Genomic DNA, 21,196 nt, shown 5'->3' with positions numbered 1-21,196 from the left:
TCTGGAACCGCGACCGCTACGATCACAGGTTTGAATCCTGCCTCAGGCGTGGATGTGTGTGGTGTCCTTAGGTTAGTTACCAGTAGGTTTAAGTAGTTCTAAGTTCTAGGGGACTGATGACCACAGCAGTTAAGTCCCATAGTGCTCAGAGCCATTTGAACAGGGCAGTCACCTTGATTTCAACATGTCATTCACCATCAGATGTGTCCACAGTAACTTGAAAAATGAAAGTTGGAACAATAACCAATATCACTTGTCCAATTGTATTGAAAGACTACAATTCCAGTATGAACTATGTGGATAATTTTGATCGAATAAAGTCAGACAGAAAAAGCAAGAAATGGTGGATGAGATTGTTTTTCCACTTTTTAGACTGCATTATGCACAAAGAAATCGAAATGGAGCAGTTCTCCAATAAAGACTTCCATCGAGAGGTGTACAAAAACTTGTTGGTTCCAACAATAGTTTCAGTGGCAGCTAATTTTGCTTCTGTATCCCAAAGTAGTATAGCAACCCAGATCAAATCGCACAAACCATACATAGACCAAAGTATTCGCCATGAAAGCAGTAAACATCAAGCAATTCACTCATCATCTAGAAGATGTGCAGTTTGCAGTTCAAAGAAAAATCCAGTGTGTACAGTGTGGATGTGTTCAGTGTGCAAAGTACCTTTGTGTCTGACAGCAGGCAAGAACTGTTTCAAGAGATACCGCAAAAATTAAAAATTAGTTATTTCAAAGTTCAACCACCAAATATCGAATTTGTATACTGTAATGGGGTGGTGGTTACCTGTAGTAACCACATTTAATCTTAATATTTTGTTGTTGTTTAAGTGAATTTTTACAAACTCAATGAATAAAACATGTCAAAACATTAAAACAAATGTTACAAGTAAAAGAAATTTGAAATTTGCAAATAATTTTTGTCGCCCCACTACGGTAAATTTTAGTGGTATTTACCTGCCTCTCAAAGAGTTAAGGGAAGATCTGTTGAGGGATGAGTTGCATTAGCTAGTTATTTTAACTTATAGTATGATTTTTCTGTTTCATCAGTCCACATAACAGTGTGATTATCCTTCATCTTTGTTTTCTTGCTCAAATTAAATAAGGGTTGTTGGATTTCTGCATTGTGTAATAGAAATCCACCAATCCTAAAAATCGACTTAGTTATGCTGCTGTTTCAGGATGAGGGAACTCCTGAATTATTGTCAGTTTTTCTTTTGATGGTGAAATCCTTTTATGTGACACATGATAACCCAAGAATGATACTTCTTTCTCTCCAAAAATGCATTTTCCCACATTAATGAAGGTGATATTTATCCATCTGTTCAAGGAGCTGTTGCAGATACATTATATGTTCTTCACATGATTCTGAAGCAATGAGAATATAATCTAAATAGGAACACACAAAATTCAAATCATTCAAAATGCTACAAATAAATTGCTGGTATGTTCGCACTGCATCTGCAAAAAGTCCAAATGGTGTGATAACAGCTTTTTTAGGAACATCTTCTGGCACAACAGGAATGTGGTGATAAGCTCAGATAAGATCAGTCTTAGATCTTCCTGCTGGAGAATTGGTGGTTGAAATCTTGTAAATGAGGTATTGGATAGCAGTTTGGCACTTTGGCAGCATTTAGAGCTCTGTTATCTCGTCATGGATGCCAACTTCCATCTTTCTTTGTAACAAATGGAGAGGGCTAGACCAGCAGCATTTAGAAGCACAAATTATGTCAAGGTTGATCATTTCCTGAAATTCAAGTTGTGCTTGCACTGATTTTTCCGGTGACAAGCATCTGGCTCGTGCAGGCTGTGGATGTCTGTTGTGATTGTGTGTTGCACATTAATTAGGTTTCTCTGTTGGTACATTTAGGATGTCTCTTTAGCAAGTCTTGATATTTGTACTTTGGGTCAGGTCAGAAACCCTAAACTGTTAGTAGATAAATCTAAGAGCCTGTGCTCTGTCAAGTTACTTTTTTATTTAACGTCAAGCAGCAGGCCACAATGGCTGAAGAAACTGGCAACAGTAATTGGCTGACAAAAACATGTACCAGAAGAGAGGCCATGGAATTTTGAGGGTCAGTGGTTGTTCACCATATGCATATATGATGGAAGCACTTGCAGCACAGAGTTACTGTTTCTGAATTTTTCACAGAAACATCTGCTCTGGATTTGACCAAAAATTGAAGATGTGTGTTGCAATCTGTTATTAACAAGTGGGTGGTGAGAGATTCAGCCACCTCCATTCTGTCCGTGCCAAATGAGTACTTTTGTAGTGAGTGTTAGTGGAAATCTGCCTTTCCAGGTAGGTTAAATCTATTACTGTGAGATGGAAACTAAGCAATTTCAGCACTATACACAAAATTACTGGGTGTCGTAATTAGTACTGTTTTGCAGCCACAGAAGCCATTGCACTTAAGACTTACCATTTGATTAGCTGCTAGTATAGAATGTGTATTTGAGGATAGTCCTTGAAGAAATGTAACTTCTAAAAGTCATTGGTTACTTGCATTCCAGCAATGCCACGCAACTCTCAGAGCAGAGTAGCTGGCTTTTTGGCTCCTAGTTCTACATCAGTTAGTAATAATAATTTAACTTTGCATGACTCCGAGTCTTCAAATTCTGTGTTAATGTGTGATTTTGAGTCTGTATATGAGGAAGCTGATAAAGGTTTGGACAGGAAATCTGAAATCAGCTCTGCAACTTCACTATCAAGTGATCCAAATACATAATGATACTTTGTTACTTCATCGCTAGTAGTAGTGGTAATAAATTGGGGCTCCACTTGCAAAAACTGTATATTTACTCTTCCCCCCCCCCCCCCCCCAGAAAGGTGTTACTCTCACTGCCTAACACGATATCTCCATACCAGTGTCATTCATTGGTAAAGATGTTCTGAAAAAATGTTTTTAAATTGCCGCAGTAAAATTGGAGTAATGATTGGAGTGATTCCTGTGTGGTAAAGATAACATAGGGGTCACTGGTTCTGGGATCTAGTAAAAATAATTATTTGTTTAACATCACACGAAGGAAACTACTAGCACACACATATATTTTCTTCAATGTTCATTGCAAAGGAACACGAACTAAAAACAAAAGACAGATTATTCAAAAGTGCATCTATAATTTTTTCAGAGTTTACATTTCACTGTGTCGATTATAGCCACACTTCTGTATCCTAATCTATACAGCATTTACTTATTTCTACATTTTTTAGTACAAACACTTACATTAAGATTTTCTACTGCTGTGGTTGTATGGTGTTAAGACAGACACAGGTTATCAATTTCTTTCCAGCTACTAAGATCTTACAAACAAATAAACAACTCATTTTTTTTATTTTTGACCCCTATAATATTGTGATGAAACAAGCTGATTTCACTTTTTCCTCTATTATTGTAAGTTTCAAATCAGATGGCATATCAGAGGGAATAATGGGAATTGGTGGAATCAGCACATCATCTCCTTTTGACATGCCATTCAGAATTTTCACTTCAGTGATGCTTGGCTTCAATCTTTTGACAATGAGTCTGATTCCATTGCACAGTCCTGATGAATTAATGTTGCACAAAAGAATTATTGCAGTGCCAGTACTGAGTGACAATCTATGCATTGGCACACTAGAAAGAGTGAACAAATTTGAAGACTCATTCGGACAATTAAAAATCTCATCTGAATTCATGACACTGTCAATCAATTTGTGGTTGACAAACTTGTTCGTATATTGCATAGCCGATTGTATTAATGTTGATGTTCTTTGCTGCCAAAATAACACTTTCACAAAGCCATTGGTGATTTTTGTAATTTGTGACAGTTTGTAGGAAAACTTTCTGAATTAATTGTTCGATTGATAGAACAATGACACAAAAGCTCAATTTGGGATGAAATATATTTTTTGTTGGCATCAGCTGGTACTTCTCCATTATGGGTGTCCACATTGTACCGCAAAGATATGCACATATTGGTCTTTAATATGAGTTTCTGCACATGTCTCCAAAGATAGGATGCTTTGAGGCAAGTGTTAAGTTCATCAGCTGGTGTTGATTTTGATGTGACTGGTAAAGTCTGTCATAAGTCATCTGCTAACAAAATGAGAGTTCCATTAAATGGGTTTTCATGTGCAAGTAAACCTTGAAGAGTCTGATCAACCACTTCAATTGATATCCTATGTGCCATGGTGCTTTGATCCCAGTCAATCAGTCTGCAAGTTTGCAGCACTTTCACTATCTCAGAACTTTTGGAAATATTACCTTTGAGCTTCGTTTTTTTGCATATTCCATGGTGATATGGGCTTCAAATGTATTTGTCATTTTATAGATCTTACAATTACATTTTTCCCTGAGATATTCAAGTCTCTTCTTTATCTACAATAATGAGTGAAGCAGAAGAAATGAATTAGATTTGTGCTGCGGCCAGGACTCGAACCTGGGTCTTCTTGCCTGCTAGGCAGAAATGCTAACCATTATACCACCACAGCACTATGGTTAACATTGCTGCATGAACTAACCAAGCTGCGTGCCCTCCCCAACACAAACTTCAAATCATATTTTCTGTTTATTTTCCCTTATATTGTCACTATTTGCCAGGGCTCTCTGGCATTGGAATAACACCCCAGTGCTGTACGTAATGGGAAAGTCCCTTACCATTTCTTCTGCTTCAATCATTATTGTATATAAAGAAGAGACCTGAATGTATCAGGGAAAAATGTGATTATAAGATCTATGAGATCACCTATGGTATAGGACTTTCCCATTACGTCTAGTGCGGGGGTGCTATTCCAATGCTGGAGAGCCCTGGCAATAGTGACAATGTAAGGGAAAATAAGCAGAAGGTATGATTTGAAGTTTGTGTTGGGGAGGGCACGCAGCTTGGTTAGTTCTTGCAGCAATGTTAACCATAGTGCTGTGGTGGTATAATTGTTAGCATTTGTGCCTAGCAAGCACAAGAAGACCCAGTTTCGAGTCCCGGCCACAGCACAAATTTCAATTCATTTCTTCTGCTTCAATCATTATCATAGCATTCGTCATTCACCATACAATGAAGTAGCTGTTGTATCCTGTGTTGCAATAGCCAAAGAAATATAAATTTGAGAGTGAATCTGAGTGAATAGCAAACTGATGAGAAACATTTTTCCTGTGCACCGTTACAGTCTCAGACATAATACTTGGCCGCTGGCCAGCCACCTCAGAGACAAAGTGTGAATTGTCTACTTAAAGTACGAATAAAACAGGACGCCCCTCAAAATTCTGAGTCCAGCCATCTGCATGATCTGGCAACAATGTAAGATGTGGAAGTGTCTGGATGAATTGTTGTATTAATAGAGATTTTAGAGTGATGAATCTGCTAATGGTCTAGCGGTAAACATTGCGCAATGTAGTCACAAAGTTGCAAGTTCATGTCCATGCCTTCCTTTATTTTTGAAACAATGTTTCAGCTGTCACCTAAAGATATCAGTCTGGTGGATTCTTAAAGGCAATTTGCTTCACTTTCTAGCACACTAATAATAGTAAAACATTTCACGAAACAGCTTGTGGCTGCGTCAAGATCAGAACGGTTTATGCTCAAAAAGTTTTCCTTACACTACAGTGGCACCATCCACTGCCGCTGGCCACTGCCCAAACAGGCAAATGCAGCACAGTGCATCGTGGGCAAATTTCTGTTCTCACATTGGTAAGCATAAAATTCTTTCTTATTTTAGTTTGATTTTCCAAATGAAATAACTTCAAAAAAACAAGTGAAGACCATGTGCAACACAACACACATAGCTTTGCCAGCAGTCAGTTTTTTATTTTAAGATCTATTATTGGATTTTGCATACTTGAATCTTATGAAAGTTGTTTAATTTTACGAAATAGAGCTGCAAGTGGAAAAAGGTCTAACACTCGCAACATATTATTTGGTTTGAATTTAATGAAGGGGTCCAGGCAGTGGAAGCAGCTCGAAACATTTGTATCCTGTGTGGGGTGAGTACTGTCAGACAAATCACATCAGAAAAGGATTTTCTTGTTTCAGCGAAGTTGTACTGACGTGAATGATTTTCCTCATTCAGGAACTCTCGATAATTGGTGTTAAGTGATGAATTGAAACACTTGCATTCAGTAGGCTGGGTGCAAAGTTTGGGTGTAGGAGTACTGCATGTTCTAATTCAAAGCAACAGGACTCAGAGGGGTGACTATTAATACATTTTTGCTTCAGTATCATCAGTTTGCTCAGTGATCAGTCCTTTGCAGTATTGTTACCATTGATGAGTTAAGATGCCTTTATATTGACTTCTTTAGAAAGAGTCCGTGACTGAGACATCTCCTGAAGTAAATGACAGTGTGAACAGATAATTTTATTTTGATCTCATGGATCACGAAAAGGTGGTTGTACCTTACAAACTCTACTGCAATAGTGTTTCCACTGCAGCTAGCATTTTTCCAACAACTGAAACCCCTTTTGGTTGCAGTGTAAGAAAAAGGATAAATAAAACTTCATCAGTTGTTACTGCTGCAAGATGACACACACTGCTGATTTTCAAAACCAAAATTCTCCAGGAGTTTGTTTGGGAAGTCACCCATCATTCTTTTATTCACCTGACCTTGCACCCTCAAATCCTTATGTTTGCTATTCCTTATCAAACAACCGTGATGAAAATTCCTTTCCAGATGTAAATGCCCTTTAAAACAAGCTTGACAACATCTTTAATTCCTACAGGCAGTAAACTACCTGAACATTGTCTGACAGTTTTATTTAATGTTAGAGAATATACTAGTGGTGACAATATTATGAAAAGAATTGAGTGCCACTCATGGTATTGCGGAGATGTTTAGTTGCAGACAGGCACAACAAAAAGACTACTAAACACACAAGCTTTTGACCAGAAGGGCCTTTTCTGAAATAGACAGCATACACACACATTCATGCAAATGCAGCCCTCAGACATGACCACCATCTCTGGCTTTTTGTTGTGCCTGTCTGCGACTCAACATCTCTGTTATATGGTGAGTAGCAATCTATCCTTTTTATAATATAGCCATTATTCCACCATGGATTTTTTGTTGTTTGCTATTAGTGATGATTAATTTCTCCCTTATGCTTACTCTTGTGTCCAATAAAGTAATGGAAAAACACCCTTGCAATGTGGGTACTGGAAATGATGAGAGGACTTATGATGCAGAAGTTTTCATAAGATTTCCTTACAGATTTTCAATCTGGCAGATGGAAGCTCTGTCACAGAGTAGGTAAAAAAAATGGCTACCATCAAGACTGCAACCGAGACCAAACACATATTTACTTTACAGGATGATTTTTACTATCCCAAAGCTAGCGAAGTGCCGTGACTTTCATCTCTCCCATACTACTACAGTGACAGAAAAATCATGATGTAAGAAGTGAGATAAGTTCCAGTTTCTGTGAGGAACAACCTCCACGGACTCAAAACCATAAATTTATAACCTGATGTCACACCATAAGTGAAAATCACTCAGATTATTCAGTGGAAATTACAAGAAAATATCAGGTGAATTTGGTGGAACATTTCTGTGCCATCTAAGAAGTAACTTGATGGTCACTGTATTGCCAAACATATTCTACAGTCTAGAAAGAAATTTTCACTCTGCAGCGGAGTGTGTGTTGATATGAAACTTCCTGGCAGATTAAAACTATGTGCTGGATTGAGACTCAAACTCAGGACCCTTGCCTTTTGCAGGCAAGTGCTCTACCAACTGAGCTATGCTTTACCAACTGAGCTACACAAGCATGATTCACAACTCATGCGCACAGCTTTACTTCCGCCAGTACCTTATCTTCTACCTTCCTAACTTCACAGAAGTTCTTCTGCAAACCTTGAAGACTAGCACTCCTGGAAGGAAGGATATTGCATAGACATGGGGATGTTACCAGAAAGGCATCAATTAAGAAGAGATTTCCCAAACTTCCTCTCCTATGGGGGTGAAGTAGGGGATGAAAGGCTTTTTGAAAATATGTCACTATTAAGGGAATTCGGAAGCTAGTACTATGAAAACTAGTATTTGGTTTCTCTGTCAGAAAACTAAAAAATGTGTGTTTCAGCATTTTTCAAAATTCTACTACTAAGGGGGTAAAATAGTGGGTGAAATTATTTTTAAAAATAAATAATTTGTAAAGAACTACTAACAGTTTTTTAAGGATACATCTAATATGATTGGTATTTGACTTCTCAGTTAGGAATAAAGAAACATGTGTTGCAGTGTTTCTGGAAATTCAACCCCTAAGAGAGTGCAATAGGGGACAAAAATTTTTAAGAAATATTTTAATTACATTTAAAAAAATTTAAAGTTAAATTTATGAAAACTGGTATTTCACACCACCTCCATAAGTTATCCAACCTGCTGACATCCTATTGCCACCCTGGGGCACCACTATGCCATCCCTATCATACCCACAGTGTTCCTCCTCATCCACTCCTCATAGCAGCTAAACCCTGTCTAGCTGACCTTTTTACCTTGCCACATACCACCAAACAGCGTACCAACTCTCCATGAAATCCAGAGCCAAAAGATTCCCATAACACTGTCGTTAACTTTTCCACCAAAATCCTCAGCTCCACAGATGTTTCAGTCCTATCCAAAGGCTTCTCTTTTAGCCCTGCACCCAAGCTTAACCATCCTTGACTTGTCAAAGCCCTACTCTCCTCCTCCAGATCCCTGCAGTGGAAGCACTTCTTTGCTGTCAATCCCTCCAACCAAAACTGCCATAGTTCCAGCGCTGAACCCTGCCTCTCCTTGTTCATATCATCATTGAACCATGATCCTCCCACCTAACCACATGCTGGCCACCTTCCAGGAATTCCTTACCTCCTACTTAACCTGACCATCCTTCTCAGGTCCCTTCCTCAGAACAACAATCTTTCAGTAGAAAAAAGAATAGCTATACACAACCTCAAAACAAAACCTGCCCTAATCATCCTACCTGCAGGCAAAGGTTCCACCACCATTTTTATGAAATACAGTGACTACATGGCAGAAGACATCTGCCAATTATTTGACTCCACCAGCTATAAACTCTGCCAGAGTGATCCCATCCCAGATATCCAGCACAACCTCCAATCCCTGCTTAAAGCTGTAGGCCCTTTCCAGAACATCTCCCCTGAATTAATTCCCGTCCTCACCCTTATGACATCCCGCACACCCACCTTCTACATGCTCACCAAAATCCACAAACCCCACAATCCTGGAAGCCCCATTGTGGCTGGTTATTGTGCCCCCACTGAAACAATTTTTCCCCTCATTGATAAATACTTCCAACCAATTGTCTGTAATCTAGCCTCACATGTCAAAGACAGCAACCACTTCCTTCACTGACTCTCAACCATACACACGCCATTACCTCCTGGATCCCTACTCATCGCTGTTGATGCCACCTCCCTATACACCGGAATCCGTCATGCCAATGGTCTTACCACTACTGAACACCACCCTTCAGATTCCAGACCCACTCCCTCATTCTTCATGCATCTTACTAATTTCTAACCCACAACTACTTCTCATTGGAAGGGAAGGTGTATAAACAAATCTATAGCACAGTCATGGGCACCAGCATAGCACCAACGTATGCCAACCTTTTTATGAGCCAACTAGAGGGGATCCTCCTATCCTCCCAAAACATGGAACTCTTTATCTGATTAAGGTTCACTGATGATATCTTCATGATCTGGACGCAGGGCCAATACACTCTATCTTCGTTCCTTCACAACCTCAACACCTTCTCTCCCATCCACTTCATGTGGTCCTCCTCAGCCCAGCATGCCACCTTCCTAGATGTTGAACTCCTCCTCTCTGATGACTCCATCTGCACCTCTGTCCACTTTAAATCCATCAACCACCAACAGTGCCACGCAGGGTAGCCGCACAGTCTTAGGCACCATGTGGCGGACCCCTCAGCTTCCCCCGTTGGAGATTCGAGTCCTCCCTTGGGCGTGTGTGTGTGTGTGTGTGTGTGTGTGTGTGTGTGTGTGTTCCTTGGTGTAAGTTAGATTAAGTAGTGCATAAGCATAGGGACCGATGACCTCAGCAGTTTTGTCTCATAAGACATTATGGCAAATTTCCAACCACCAACAGTGCCTGCGTTTTGACAGCTCTCATCCCTTTCACACCAAAAAATCCATCCCATACAGCCCGGCCACCTGGGGATGGCATATCTGCAGTGACACAAACTCCCTTGCTCAGTATCCCCCAGACTTAGTTCTCAAACAGATCTCTCATCCCATTTCCCCTCACACCCCAAATCATCCCACCACCCCCCAAGAACAAGCCACAAAAGAGTGTCCTCTCCATCACCCAGTATCACCGCAGACTGGAACACCTGAACCACATCCTTTGCCAGGGCTTTGATTACCTATCATCATGTCCTGAAATGAGGGACATCCTACTTGAGATACTTCCCACCCCTCCTAAAGTGATGTTCCATTGCCCACCCAACCTCCACAGCATCCTAGTTCAGCCCTCTGCCACTCCCTATCCCATGATAGGGATGCCACAAGGATCTGCAAGATCTGCCCAGTCCACCCACCCAGCTCTTCCTATTCCAGTCCTGTAACAGGTTTCTCCTAACCCATCAGGGGCCAGGCCACCTGTGAAAGGAGCCATGTGATTTACCAGCTCTGCTGCAGTCATTGCACAGCTTTTTATATTGGTATGACTACCAACCAGCTGTCCACCGGAATGAATGGTCACCACCAAACTGTGGCCAAGAGCAAAGCAGAACACCTTGTGGCACAACATGCAGCTGAACACAACACACTTGTTTTCGATGGCTGCTTCACTGCCTGAGCCATCTGGATCCTTCCCTCCACCACCATCTTTTCTGAACTGTGCAGATGGAAGTTATCTTTACAACACATTCTCCACTCCCAGAATTATTCCGACCTCAACCTGTGGTAACATACTGAACCTATGGTAACATACTGAACCTATGGTAACATACTGTCCCCACACCCTCCACCCAGCAGTCTCCACCCCCTCTGTACTACCATCTCCTCCTCATTCTCATCTCCCACCCTGTTTATTTGCAGCCTTCTGCCAACACATATGCCCATCTTTCCCTGCTCCTCCCCTTTTTGCTCATTTTTTCCCCAACTCCCTGCCCCTCAATCTCCTGACGCTGTACCTTTTGGCATTCTAGACCCTGCACCTGACAGTGTTCGTCTCTTTCCCCACCCGTACGTTACTATCCCTTCCCCATACTCACCCCATCCAGTTTGCTGTTTGCATTCCACGTGATAGTTGTATTGTGTGTGTGTGTGTGTGTGTGTGTGTGTGTTGTTGTTTTACTGATGAAGACTGTGGCCAAAAGTTTTGTGTAAGTGTATTTTAATTATGCCTGACTGTAACTGACATATCAGGGGACCCATATCACTCCAACTGCACATGCTGTACACCATTACAGAGCTTCCAATAGCTTGAACAGTCTCCTGCTGATGTGCAGGGTCCTTGGATTCATGAGGTTGTCTCCATACCCATCCATCAGTACACTGAAATGAGACACATCCGACCAGGCAACATGTTTCAGGTCATCAGTAGTCCAATGTCAGTGTTGACGGGCCCAGGTGAGGTGTAAAGCTTTGTGTCATGCAGTCATCAAGGGTAAACGAGTTTGCCTTCAGCTCCAAAAGCATATATTGATGATGTTTTGTTGAATGGTTTGCACACTGACACTTGTTGATGGCCCAGCATTGAAATATGGAACAATTTGTGAAAGAGTTCCACTTCTGTCACACTGAACGATTCCCTTCTGTAGTCATTGGTCCCATTCTTTTAGGATCTTTTTCCAGCCGCAGCGATGTAGGATTCCTGATATTCACAGTACATTCGTGAAATGGTCATGCGGAAAAATCTCCACTTCATCGGTACCTCAGACATGCTGTGTCCCATCGCTCGTGTGCCGACTATAACACCATGTTCATACTCACTTAAATCTTGATAACCTGCCATTGTAGCAGCAGTAACTGATCTAACAACTACACCAAACACTTTTTGTCTCATATAGGCGTTGTCAACCGCAGCACCGTATTCTGCCTGTTAACATATCTCTGTATTTGAATACACAAGGCTATACCAGTTTCTTTGGTGCTTCAGTGTATACCGCAAACATTCTCTCTTTGCTGTATTAGTGGCTATGGAAGAAAGAGAGAAATTTTTCACATAGTAAAAGATTAGAGACATTGAATTTACTTGTAAAATAACCTCTTTGTAGACGAAAAATTGAATTTTTCCACGTCACTGTCACTTACTACACAAGAAGTGTTCAGAATATTTCATCAAAATTACAAGTAAGCATCAAGTGAACTTAATTGACAGTCTTTCTGGGACTGTACTTCACAAATATCTGTTCTGTTGCCTGCTCATGAATTTTGTAAAGCATTGTGGCAGCTGGCAGTCACTGCTGAATGCAGACATGCTCAAAGGTCTTCACTGTTGTAGGAGGTAACTCTTCTTTCCTGCATGTTCCCCTGTCTGTAATTAGTAAGATAACATAACAGTCATTCAGCTGAAAAACTTTGTCGGCAATTCCTTAAAAAAGAATCAGCAAGTGGCAGGAATACATGAATGAAAAAAGACTGTTGTTTGGAAGTGAAGAGCTCCCCCAATGTTTGCAACATTTCTGACGACGAAACGTATGCAAACTGTCACATGTTAATATCTGGGAAATTGTAAATAAAATTTTCATGGCTGATTTACAATGGGGTAATGGTAGAAATAAGGCAGAAGAGATAGATAACATTCCACCACAATTTATAAAATTATTGGGGCAAGAGGCAACAAGATGACTATTCATGTTGGTGTGTAGAATGTATGAGATCGGTGATGTATCATCAGCTCAGTTGGTAAATCACGTGGGTGCTTTCACATGTGGCTCTGCCTTTGATCGTGTACACCTTCCGGGTTACAGGACTGGAGTAGGTGGTGGTAGGAGGGTGCATGGGACAGGTTTTACACCGGGGGCGGTTAGGATAGGAGCCAGAGGGTAGAGAAGGTGGTTTGGGGATTTCATAGGGATGAACTAACAGGTTACGAAGGTTAGGTGGACGGTGGAATCTTTGACGAGGGCTGTTTGGTTGAATCTGGGAGTGGGGCTGAAGGTGAGGCCTTTGGATAGGACAGACGTTTCGGATTGGGAGAGAGGTTTGGAGGAAAGGTTAACTACTGAATTAGGGTGTTGTGGTTTCAGATTGTGTTGATTGGAATTTTGAGGTAACCTGTTCGTTCATCCCTATGAAATCCCCAAACCACCTTCTCTATCCTGTGGCTCCTATCCTTGTAACCGCCCCCGGTGTAAAATCTGTCCCATGCACCCTCCTACCACCACCTACTCCAGTCCTGTAACCCGGAAGGTGTACACGATCAAAGGCAGAGCCACATGTGAAAGCACCCACGTGATTTACCAACTGACCTGCCTACACTGTGATGCATTCTATGTGGGAATGACCAGCAACAAACTGTCCATTCGCATGAATGGACACAGGCAGACAGTGTTTGTTGGTAATGAGGATCACCCTGTGGCTAAACATGCCTTGGTGCACGGCCAGCACATCTTGGCACAGTGTTACACTGTCCGGGTTATCTGGATACTTCCCACCAACACCAACCTATCCGAACTCCGGAGATGGGAACTTGCTCTTCAATATATCCTCTCTTCCCGTTACCCACCAGGCCTCAATCTCCGCTAATTTCAAGTTGCCGCCACTCATACCTCACCTGTCATTCAACATCATCTTTGCCTCTGCACTTCCGCCTCGACTGACATCTCTGCCCAAACTCTTTGTCTTTAAATATGTCTGCTTGTGTTTGCATATGTGTGGATGGATATGTGTGTGTGCGAGTGTACACCCATCCTTTTTTCCCCCTAAGGTAAGTCTTTCCGCTCCCGGGATTGGAATGACTCCTTACCCTCTCCCTTAAAACCCACTTCCTTTTGTCTTTCCCTCTCCTTCCCTCTTTCCTGATGAGGCAACAGTTTGTTGCGAAAGCTTGAATTTTGTGTGTATGTATGTATCTGTTTGTGTTTCTATCGACCTGCCAGCGCTTTCGTATGGTAAGTCACATCATCTTTGTTTTTAAATAATACCTGTTAAATAATAGATATAGCACAGGGGGCAATAACTGACAATAACGAACATAGTAGAACCAACATTTTATGGCAGTCACCTACAGTGTTGGTGTACACAAATCTTCCCCACCTTATATGCTTCTTTCAAGACACCTACATTTTTCTGAGGTTATTTCTGAAATCAGTGAAGGTATTGTAAATCTGTCTTGCGACTCCAAGGGAATGCGTATTTTTGTCGCCAAATGTGTTTCGTTTTATTGAAATAAAATAACAACAGTGGTCATAATGAAACACATATACCATTTGACTTGCTTTCTCCATTTAAAAACAGTTCATTACAAAAGATGTTGATATTAGTACTTGAGATTTTTACTCATACAGGGTAGAAATACCAAAGTCCATACATTTTTTTTGTCAACTTATGTCTTTACTTACCCTTGAGATCTCAATATTTACCAGGGAAAAATGCTAAAACTTGTCTGAAAATCAGGAAAATATCAGGGAATTTCACTTGGGGAAACTTGTGGCAACACTACTAACATGCTCAAATTACTAAGTCTGTTTAAAAACCCGTTTTTTTTTTAATCCCATGCTCACGTATGTAAACTAAAGTCCACATATAACTGCTCCGACATCCAAAGTCACAGTCATAGTTTCTATTCAGCATCTCTCATTTGGCTACACTCCAGATCGTAAAATATACAAGTCTCTGATGGTAATAACTGAACATCCATTTTCACATCAGAAAACCAAAAACAGCCCTCTCTGTTTGATGGCCATAATACTACTTACTTTACTTGCATTTTGCCGCAGCTTCCAAGAGCATATCTCCCACCACCTTGTCCATCAACGACATTAACTGAAGTCACTGGGATCCCAAGTAGCTTCCCACCATATAATTTATTTCTTATTACACTCTGACACATAGTGTGCAATTGAAATGGAATAAAAATGAACTGGAAATGTAAATGGAATTGGACCACAATTCCTAATCTAATAACCCTAGATTTAATTTACATTTGTTGTATGAAACATTATTTGATACCAAGTCTACTGATACTAATTACTAGTCCTGTAAATATAGATGTGTAATTTACACAGACAAGGATGGACATTTATTACTCTTTAAGTCAAATGCCATCAACAAGGTTAATATGTCAAATTAATTTGATACACTAATACTAACACGAATTCTTTACAGACGAATGGAAAAACTGGTAGAAGCCGACCTCGGGGAAGATCAGTATGGATTCCGTAGAAATGTTGGAACATGTGAGGCAATACTGACCCTACGACTTATCTTAGAAAATAGATTAAGGAAAGGCAAACTTACGTTTCTAGCCTTTGTAGACTTAGAGAAAGCTTTTGACAATATTGACTGGAATACTCTCTTTCAAATTCTGAAGGAGGCAGGGGTAAAATACACGGAGCGGAAGGCTATTTACAATTTGTACGAAACCAAATGGCAGTTATAAAGAGTCGAGGGGCATGAAAGGGAAGCAATGGTTGGGAAGGGAGTGAGGCAGGGTTGTAGCCTATCCCCGATGTTATTCAATCTGTATATTGAGCAAGCAGTGAAGGAAACAAAAGAAAAATTCGGAGTAGGTATTAAAATCCATGGAGAAGAAATAAAAACTTTGAGGTTCGCCAATGACATTGTAATTCTGTCAGAGACAGCAAAGGACCTGGAAGAGCAGCTGAACAGAATGGACATGGTCTTGAAAGGAGGATATAAGATGTACATCAACAGAAGCAAAATGAGGATAATGGGATGAAGTTGAATTAAATCGGGTGATGCTACGGGAATTAGATTAGGAAATGAGAGCATTAAAGTAGTAAATGAGTTTTGCTACTTTGGGAGCAAAATAACTGATGACGGTCGAATTAGAGAGGATATAAAATGTAGACTGGCAATGGTAAGTACAGCGTTTTTGAAGAAGAGAAATTTGTTAACATCAAGTATAGATTTAAGTGTCAGGAAGTCGTTTCTGAAAGTATGTGTATGGAGTGTAGCCATGTGTGGAAGTGAAACGTGGACAATAAATATTTTGGACAAGAAGAGAAGAGAGGCTTTCGAAATGTGGTGCTTCAGAAGAATGCTGAAGATTAGATGGGTAGATCGCGTAACTAATGGGGAGGTATTGAATATAATTGGAGAGAAGAGAAATTTGTGGCACAACCTGACTAGAAGAAGGGATCGGTTGGTAGGGCATATTCTGAGACATCAAGGGATCACCAATTTAGTATTAAGAGGGCAGCGAGGAGGGTAAAAATCGTAGAGGGAGACCAAGAGATGAATACACTAAACAGATTCAGAAGGATGTAGGTTGCAGTAGGTACTGGGAGATGAAGAAGCTTCCACAGGACTGAGTAGCATGGAGAGCTGCATCAAACCAGTCTCAGGACTGAAGACCACAACAACAACACTAATACTACATGCTGCTTCATAAGTGTATGTGCAGAGAACTTTATGGTACGACATACTTAATGTAGACACTAATCATCATAGCACATTTCATAACAATGTAATTAGTGTTGTTTCTTGCGATAACAGCTACTGGGCAAAGCCTTTATCTGAAACTATGTCTGCCTTCTAAGACAGTCTTGTTTGTTATTTATAGTGTGCAAGCATTTACAGTGTAGTGCCTAGTTATGCGTGTAATTAGTGTTGTTGCTTGTGTACAAAGGATTGTATTTCATGGACTCACATATAACCATTAAGCTTACTGCATCAACATTCCCTATCTCATTCTAAGTTATCAGAGTGTTTGTTCTGTTCAGAGCCTTGGTACTTTCAAACAACACGTCTTTGGACATGTGTAGCTGTTAGCAGCCCTTTCAGCATTTGCCTATTGGTGCTTATGACTTAAGGCCAGACATTCACTCCTGCTAACCCCCCCTTTGTCCGTAGACCCTCATCATGCCAACATTTGTCCAGCCTCCATTCATATACACAGCACAATGAGTAGTTTTCCACAGTAATTCTGTGCTGGACATGTTTTCCAAAGCGGAACCTGCTCTGGCATTTTTTAGCAGCTTAAACTAATGGTTATGCTCCTTACCACTCTGTTCTTTCCACAACGTTCATTATCGTTATGCACTGTCCGTTATTGTTTACGCTTCTGAGCCTTACTGCAGCAGTGGAACCTTTCCTAATTTCCCCAGCTTTAACAAATAACACTTAACAGGCAACTGAGGCTTTCTCTCCAGCCCTGTCATGTTACAACTTCGGTTTTTTTAAAGGTGATAACAAATGTGGAGATCCTCACATCAGGTGGAACCTTACTGGTTTCCCCCATTAGAAAAAACAGAGACAAGAGTCTGGCTTTTAGAGCCAAGCCACCACCTTGGACAATCTCAGGGGAGGGGGATGTTGTCAAATCTGAGTGTCTATCTCATTTAAATGGTATTCCGGGCCATTTACGTCTTCGTGGAAAGTCAGTGGGAATACCATTCAGTGTTCTGCTGGATGATGTGGGATATCCTTGAGGAAATTGTCAGCAACAGCATAACTGTGGTTTGATAGTGTGCTGAAGTGTTCCTTCCAGCAACTCAAGATGTCGTGTCAGTGAGAATGTTCTTACTATCATCAGCTTTCATAGTTTCTGATGACGAATGACCAGATTCATATATCTCTTTTACTCCATTATAAAAATTCAACATGTCCCTTTCATCTGACAGACTTCGAAGCATCTTGCCTATTTTCTGCCATCAGTTGTTACTGAAGCATCCCATCTGACGTTTATGAGGTTCTTGATCAATTGATTTAGTTCCGGTGCGGTAGATGTAGAGGACTTATGGGCAAAGTTTAAATGGATTGTAAATTGTGCTCTGGAGAAATATGTGCAGAGTCAGTAGATTAAGGATGGAAAAAAACCATCGTGATTTAACAATAAAATTTGGAAATGCTGAGGAAACAAAGACTGTTGCACTCTCAGTTCAAAATAGAACATGCAAATGATGGCAGGCTGAAGGTAGATGAGATTCATGTGTCTGTAAAAAGATCGATGTGTGAAGCATACAACAACTACCACCAACATACCTTAGCAAAAAATCTTGCCGAGAACCTGAGAAAATTCTGATCCTACATAGATCACTTGTTGACCAGTTCAGCGTGGCAGTAGATGATAGCAAAAGAAAGGCCAAAATTTAAATTTTGTGTTTATTAAATCATTCACATAGGAGAATCATACAATCATGGCGTTGTTTGACCATTGCACAGACTCACATATGGAGAACATAGTAATAAGCATCCCTGGAGTAGAGAAACAACTGAAAGAGTTAAAAACAAATAAATTGCCAGCCCTGGATGGAATCCCAATTCTGTTCTACAAAGAGTTCTCTACAGCATTGGTTCTTTCATTAATTTTCTTTTTACTCCAAATTCTACACCACGAGTGTGTGGTCCTCCTGCGCTTTTCTTTTTTTTCTTCAGAATACGGTGTACCCTGAACTAGTCACATTGGTATAACAGTATATATCTAATCTAGCTAGCTTATGGGAGAGCCATTCTTCTTTCTGATATCTTACCATTTAATTCCAAAGGTGTCATGACTTTCCACATCCAAATAATCATAACCATATTTTTCTCTCTCGGTTTTTGCCCACAGATTAGGAATGGCATTTTGGGTGCAGATTCCGAAGCAGGTGTATACGTGACTACTGCTGTAAAGCCCACCTTTTCTAAGGCCTTCCACATTCAGGATGGGCAACAGCTATCCTAACTAGGCCTGCCCAATTACAGATGCAGCACTGGATCATCGAATAGTCGGGAGTTCTCAGCGAGGAGACCATCACACATTTGCCACCATTGTGCAGGTCCAGACTAGCAGCATCCAGCCTTGCTCAAGCTTGCTATCACCATCCTGATCCCACTGACATTAGGCTTAAAGGAAAATGGCAGGAGAAATTGCCATTCACATTATTTTGTTTATGGTGGATCTCTCTCAGCTTGCAAGGAAGTAACCCACTTGTTATGATTCTGGAACTATTCATCACTGAACATAGGTATCAAACATGTGATTTCAGACACAGGAACTGCAACAAACTGCTGCAAACTCAATTTCAATAGAGCAGCACCTTCACCATCAGTTGATGTGACATGACCTCTTCCGCTTACATCTGTGGGGAATCTCAGGTGTGATAGGTTTCTCTTCTGTTTTCTTTGTGATTGAGTCCTAGGGTGTTGAGGAAAAGAACTATCTGAAAGGATATGGGAGGAGATGGAGCATTGTGGGACACACTTCTCCAGATTCAACCTCTGTGGCATGTCTAACATGAGAGACCTATCCAGTAGCTGTGTTATCCCCAGCACAGCCCTGAGCTTTTCGCAAACCTTTAGCTTTGCACAAACCTCTAGCTTTACGCAAACCTCAAGTTGGCACGGTGGTATCCCCTGGAGAGGTCAGCACGGCACTTGTGAATATATATGATTAAACACCATTACTCGTGCCATATTAATATTTTTGCAGCACCTCTTTTATTGTTCTGTTGTCAACTGAAGAATGCAGTATTTTAAATTTCTTCTCAAGCTATGTGCACCCCACCCGTCACCTCTCCTTCTTCTAATTTCATGACATCAGTCTCGAACTGTGGATCACAAAGGAATAGATTCTCCGTAGAACATTCATTGAAATCTCATACATTTCCTCTGCGTTCAAATATTACCTTAATTTGGAAAAAGGTACAATGAAAATAATGTATAAAATAAACATTCTTTGTTATGTTGTACTTCACATGCACTCTATAACAAAAAATTTGAGACTGTTATTTTCTGTTGTAGAAGGTAAGTCTGATGTCAAAACCAGGGAGATGAATACTGAGTATTACAATAAAGAAATACCAACTGTCAAAAACTGCAGTTTCTAATTCCTGACAGTTTGTCATATACAAGGTATTTTGAAAGGAATGATAAGTATTTCAGAACGTGGATTTATGGACTGTTTTGTGTTGAAAAATACATATCCTCTTCTCCAGTTCCATTGGGTATGGGAATACAGCAGTTTAAAGTTGCTGCACACAGTTTTTCTGTGCACACTTCATCCTGAAACATAAGACTAACACTTATAAGGCAAGCCTTCATTTTCAAACTCTCTATATGCCAAAACAAGCAGTGAACAATGCCCCACATCTTTATGGATGCTTAATGTAAGACAGGTAAGGCAACATAAAGTTCCGCATTGTGCCCTCGGTTGGCAATTGGACCCTGTCAATCACTGTGTCATCTTATGCCAGTGGTGTCATTGGATATAATATGGAGGGGCCAGTGGTCAGCACACCACTCTCCCAGTCATTGTAAGGCTTTGTGACCTAAGAACTGCAACCAATTGGTCGAATAGTTCCTCTGTGCTTAATATGTCAGCATGGTACTTGTGTTCAAGTTTTTAAAGGAAATGCTCTTGCTGCTTATAGAGAATACTGTAAATTGTTTCCTTACTGCAATATAAACATTCAAGACTGTTTAACCTCATTTTCAACAAATTTAGGATCCTGGTACAGTTCCAGTACAAAACATTTCTCGAAAATGTACAGATGAACAAAGTGTAGATTAAGAGGAAGCCAGTCTTCAGTTAGTAGAATATTGTTCTACAACAAGTATGTGTCAAATTTCAGCAAGTTTTAAGTGTTCTACATACATGAGTATAGCAACTGGTTAAGGGTTGTACTACTGCATAAAAGCTAATTCCTAAATACAATTGCTTGGCATTTTGTTAGCTTTGGTGAAACCAGTGGGAAGAGACACTACAATTGTTGTAGCTACAATGATGATGATGATGACGATGATGATGATTTTCAGAGTGAGTCTAAATCACAGAATACTGTGCTAGATGTTTACTGTTCTGTAATAAGTACATAAGTTTACTGTAAATCAAAACTGGTATTTTACAATCATTTGTGAAATCACTAAATAGTTTTATAACTTTTTTGTATAAATAATATTACACTTCTCAGGAAAGCCAAAGTGTCTGGTGGTACTATCAGCTTGATACTATGATTGAAACATTGGATATCACTACACTGTCAGACTTAGTGGTAAAGTACACGCCTGGAAACCGAAACGTCAGGGATCCAATTTCAGTCAAACTATGGAATATTTTAGTCTGCCTTTAAAGTAGTCACCACCTCTTAAT

At 40.3% G+C, this 21,196-nt stretch overlaps 1 non-coding gene across 1 annotated transcript; it reads right to left on the bottom strand.

Moving 5' to 3' along the window:
• Positions 1–4,403: 4,403 nt before the first annotated feature.
• Trnaa-agc lies at positions 4,404–4,476 on the bottom strand. Its single transcript has one exon. It is a non-coding gene; the product is annotated as a tRNA-Ala (tRNA).
• Between the last annotated feature and the right edge of the window lie 16,720 nt (positions 4,477–21,196).

The sequence above is a fragment of the Schistocerca americana genome, chromosome 3 (assembly GCF_021461395.2).
Source record: "Schistocerca americana isolate TAMUIC-IGC-003095 chromosome 3, iqSchAmer2.1, whole genome shotgun sequence".
In the NCBI taxonomy this organism is placed as follows: Eukaryota; Metazoa; Arthropoda; class Insecta; order Orthoptera; family Acrididae; genus Schistocerca; species Schistocerca americana.
The sequence above is the reverse complement of the archived record's forward strand: the minus strand, read 5'-3'. Positions and strand labels throughout refer to the sequence as shown.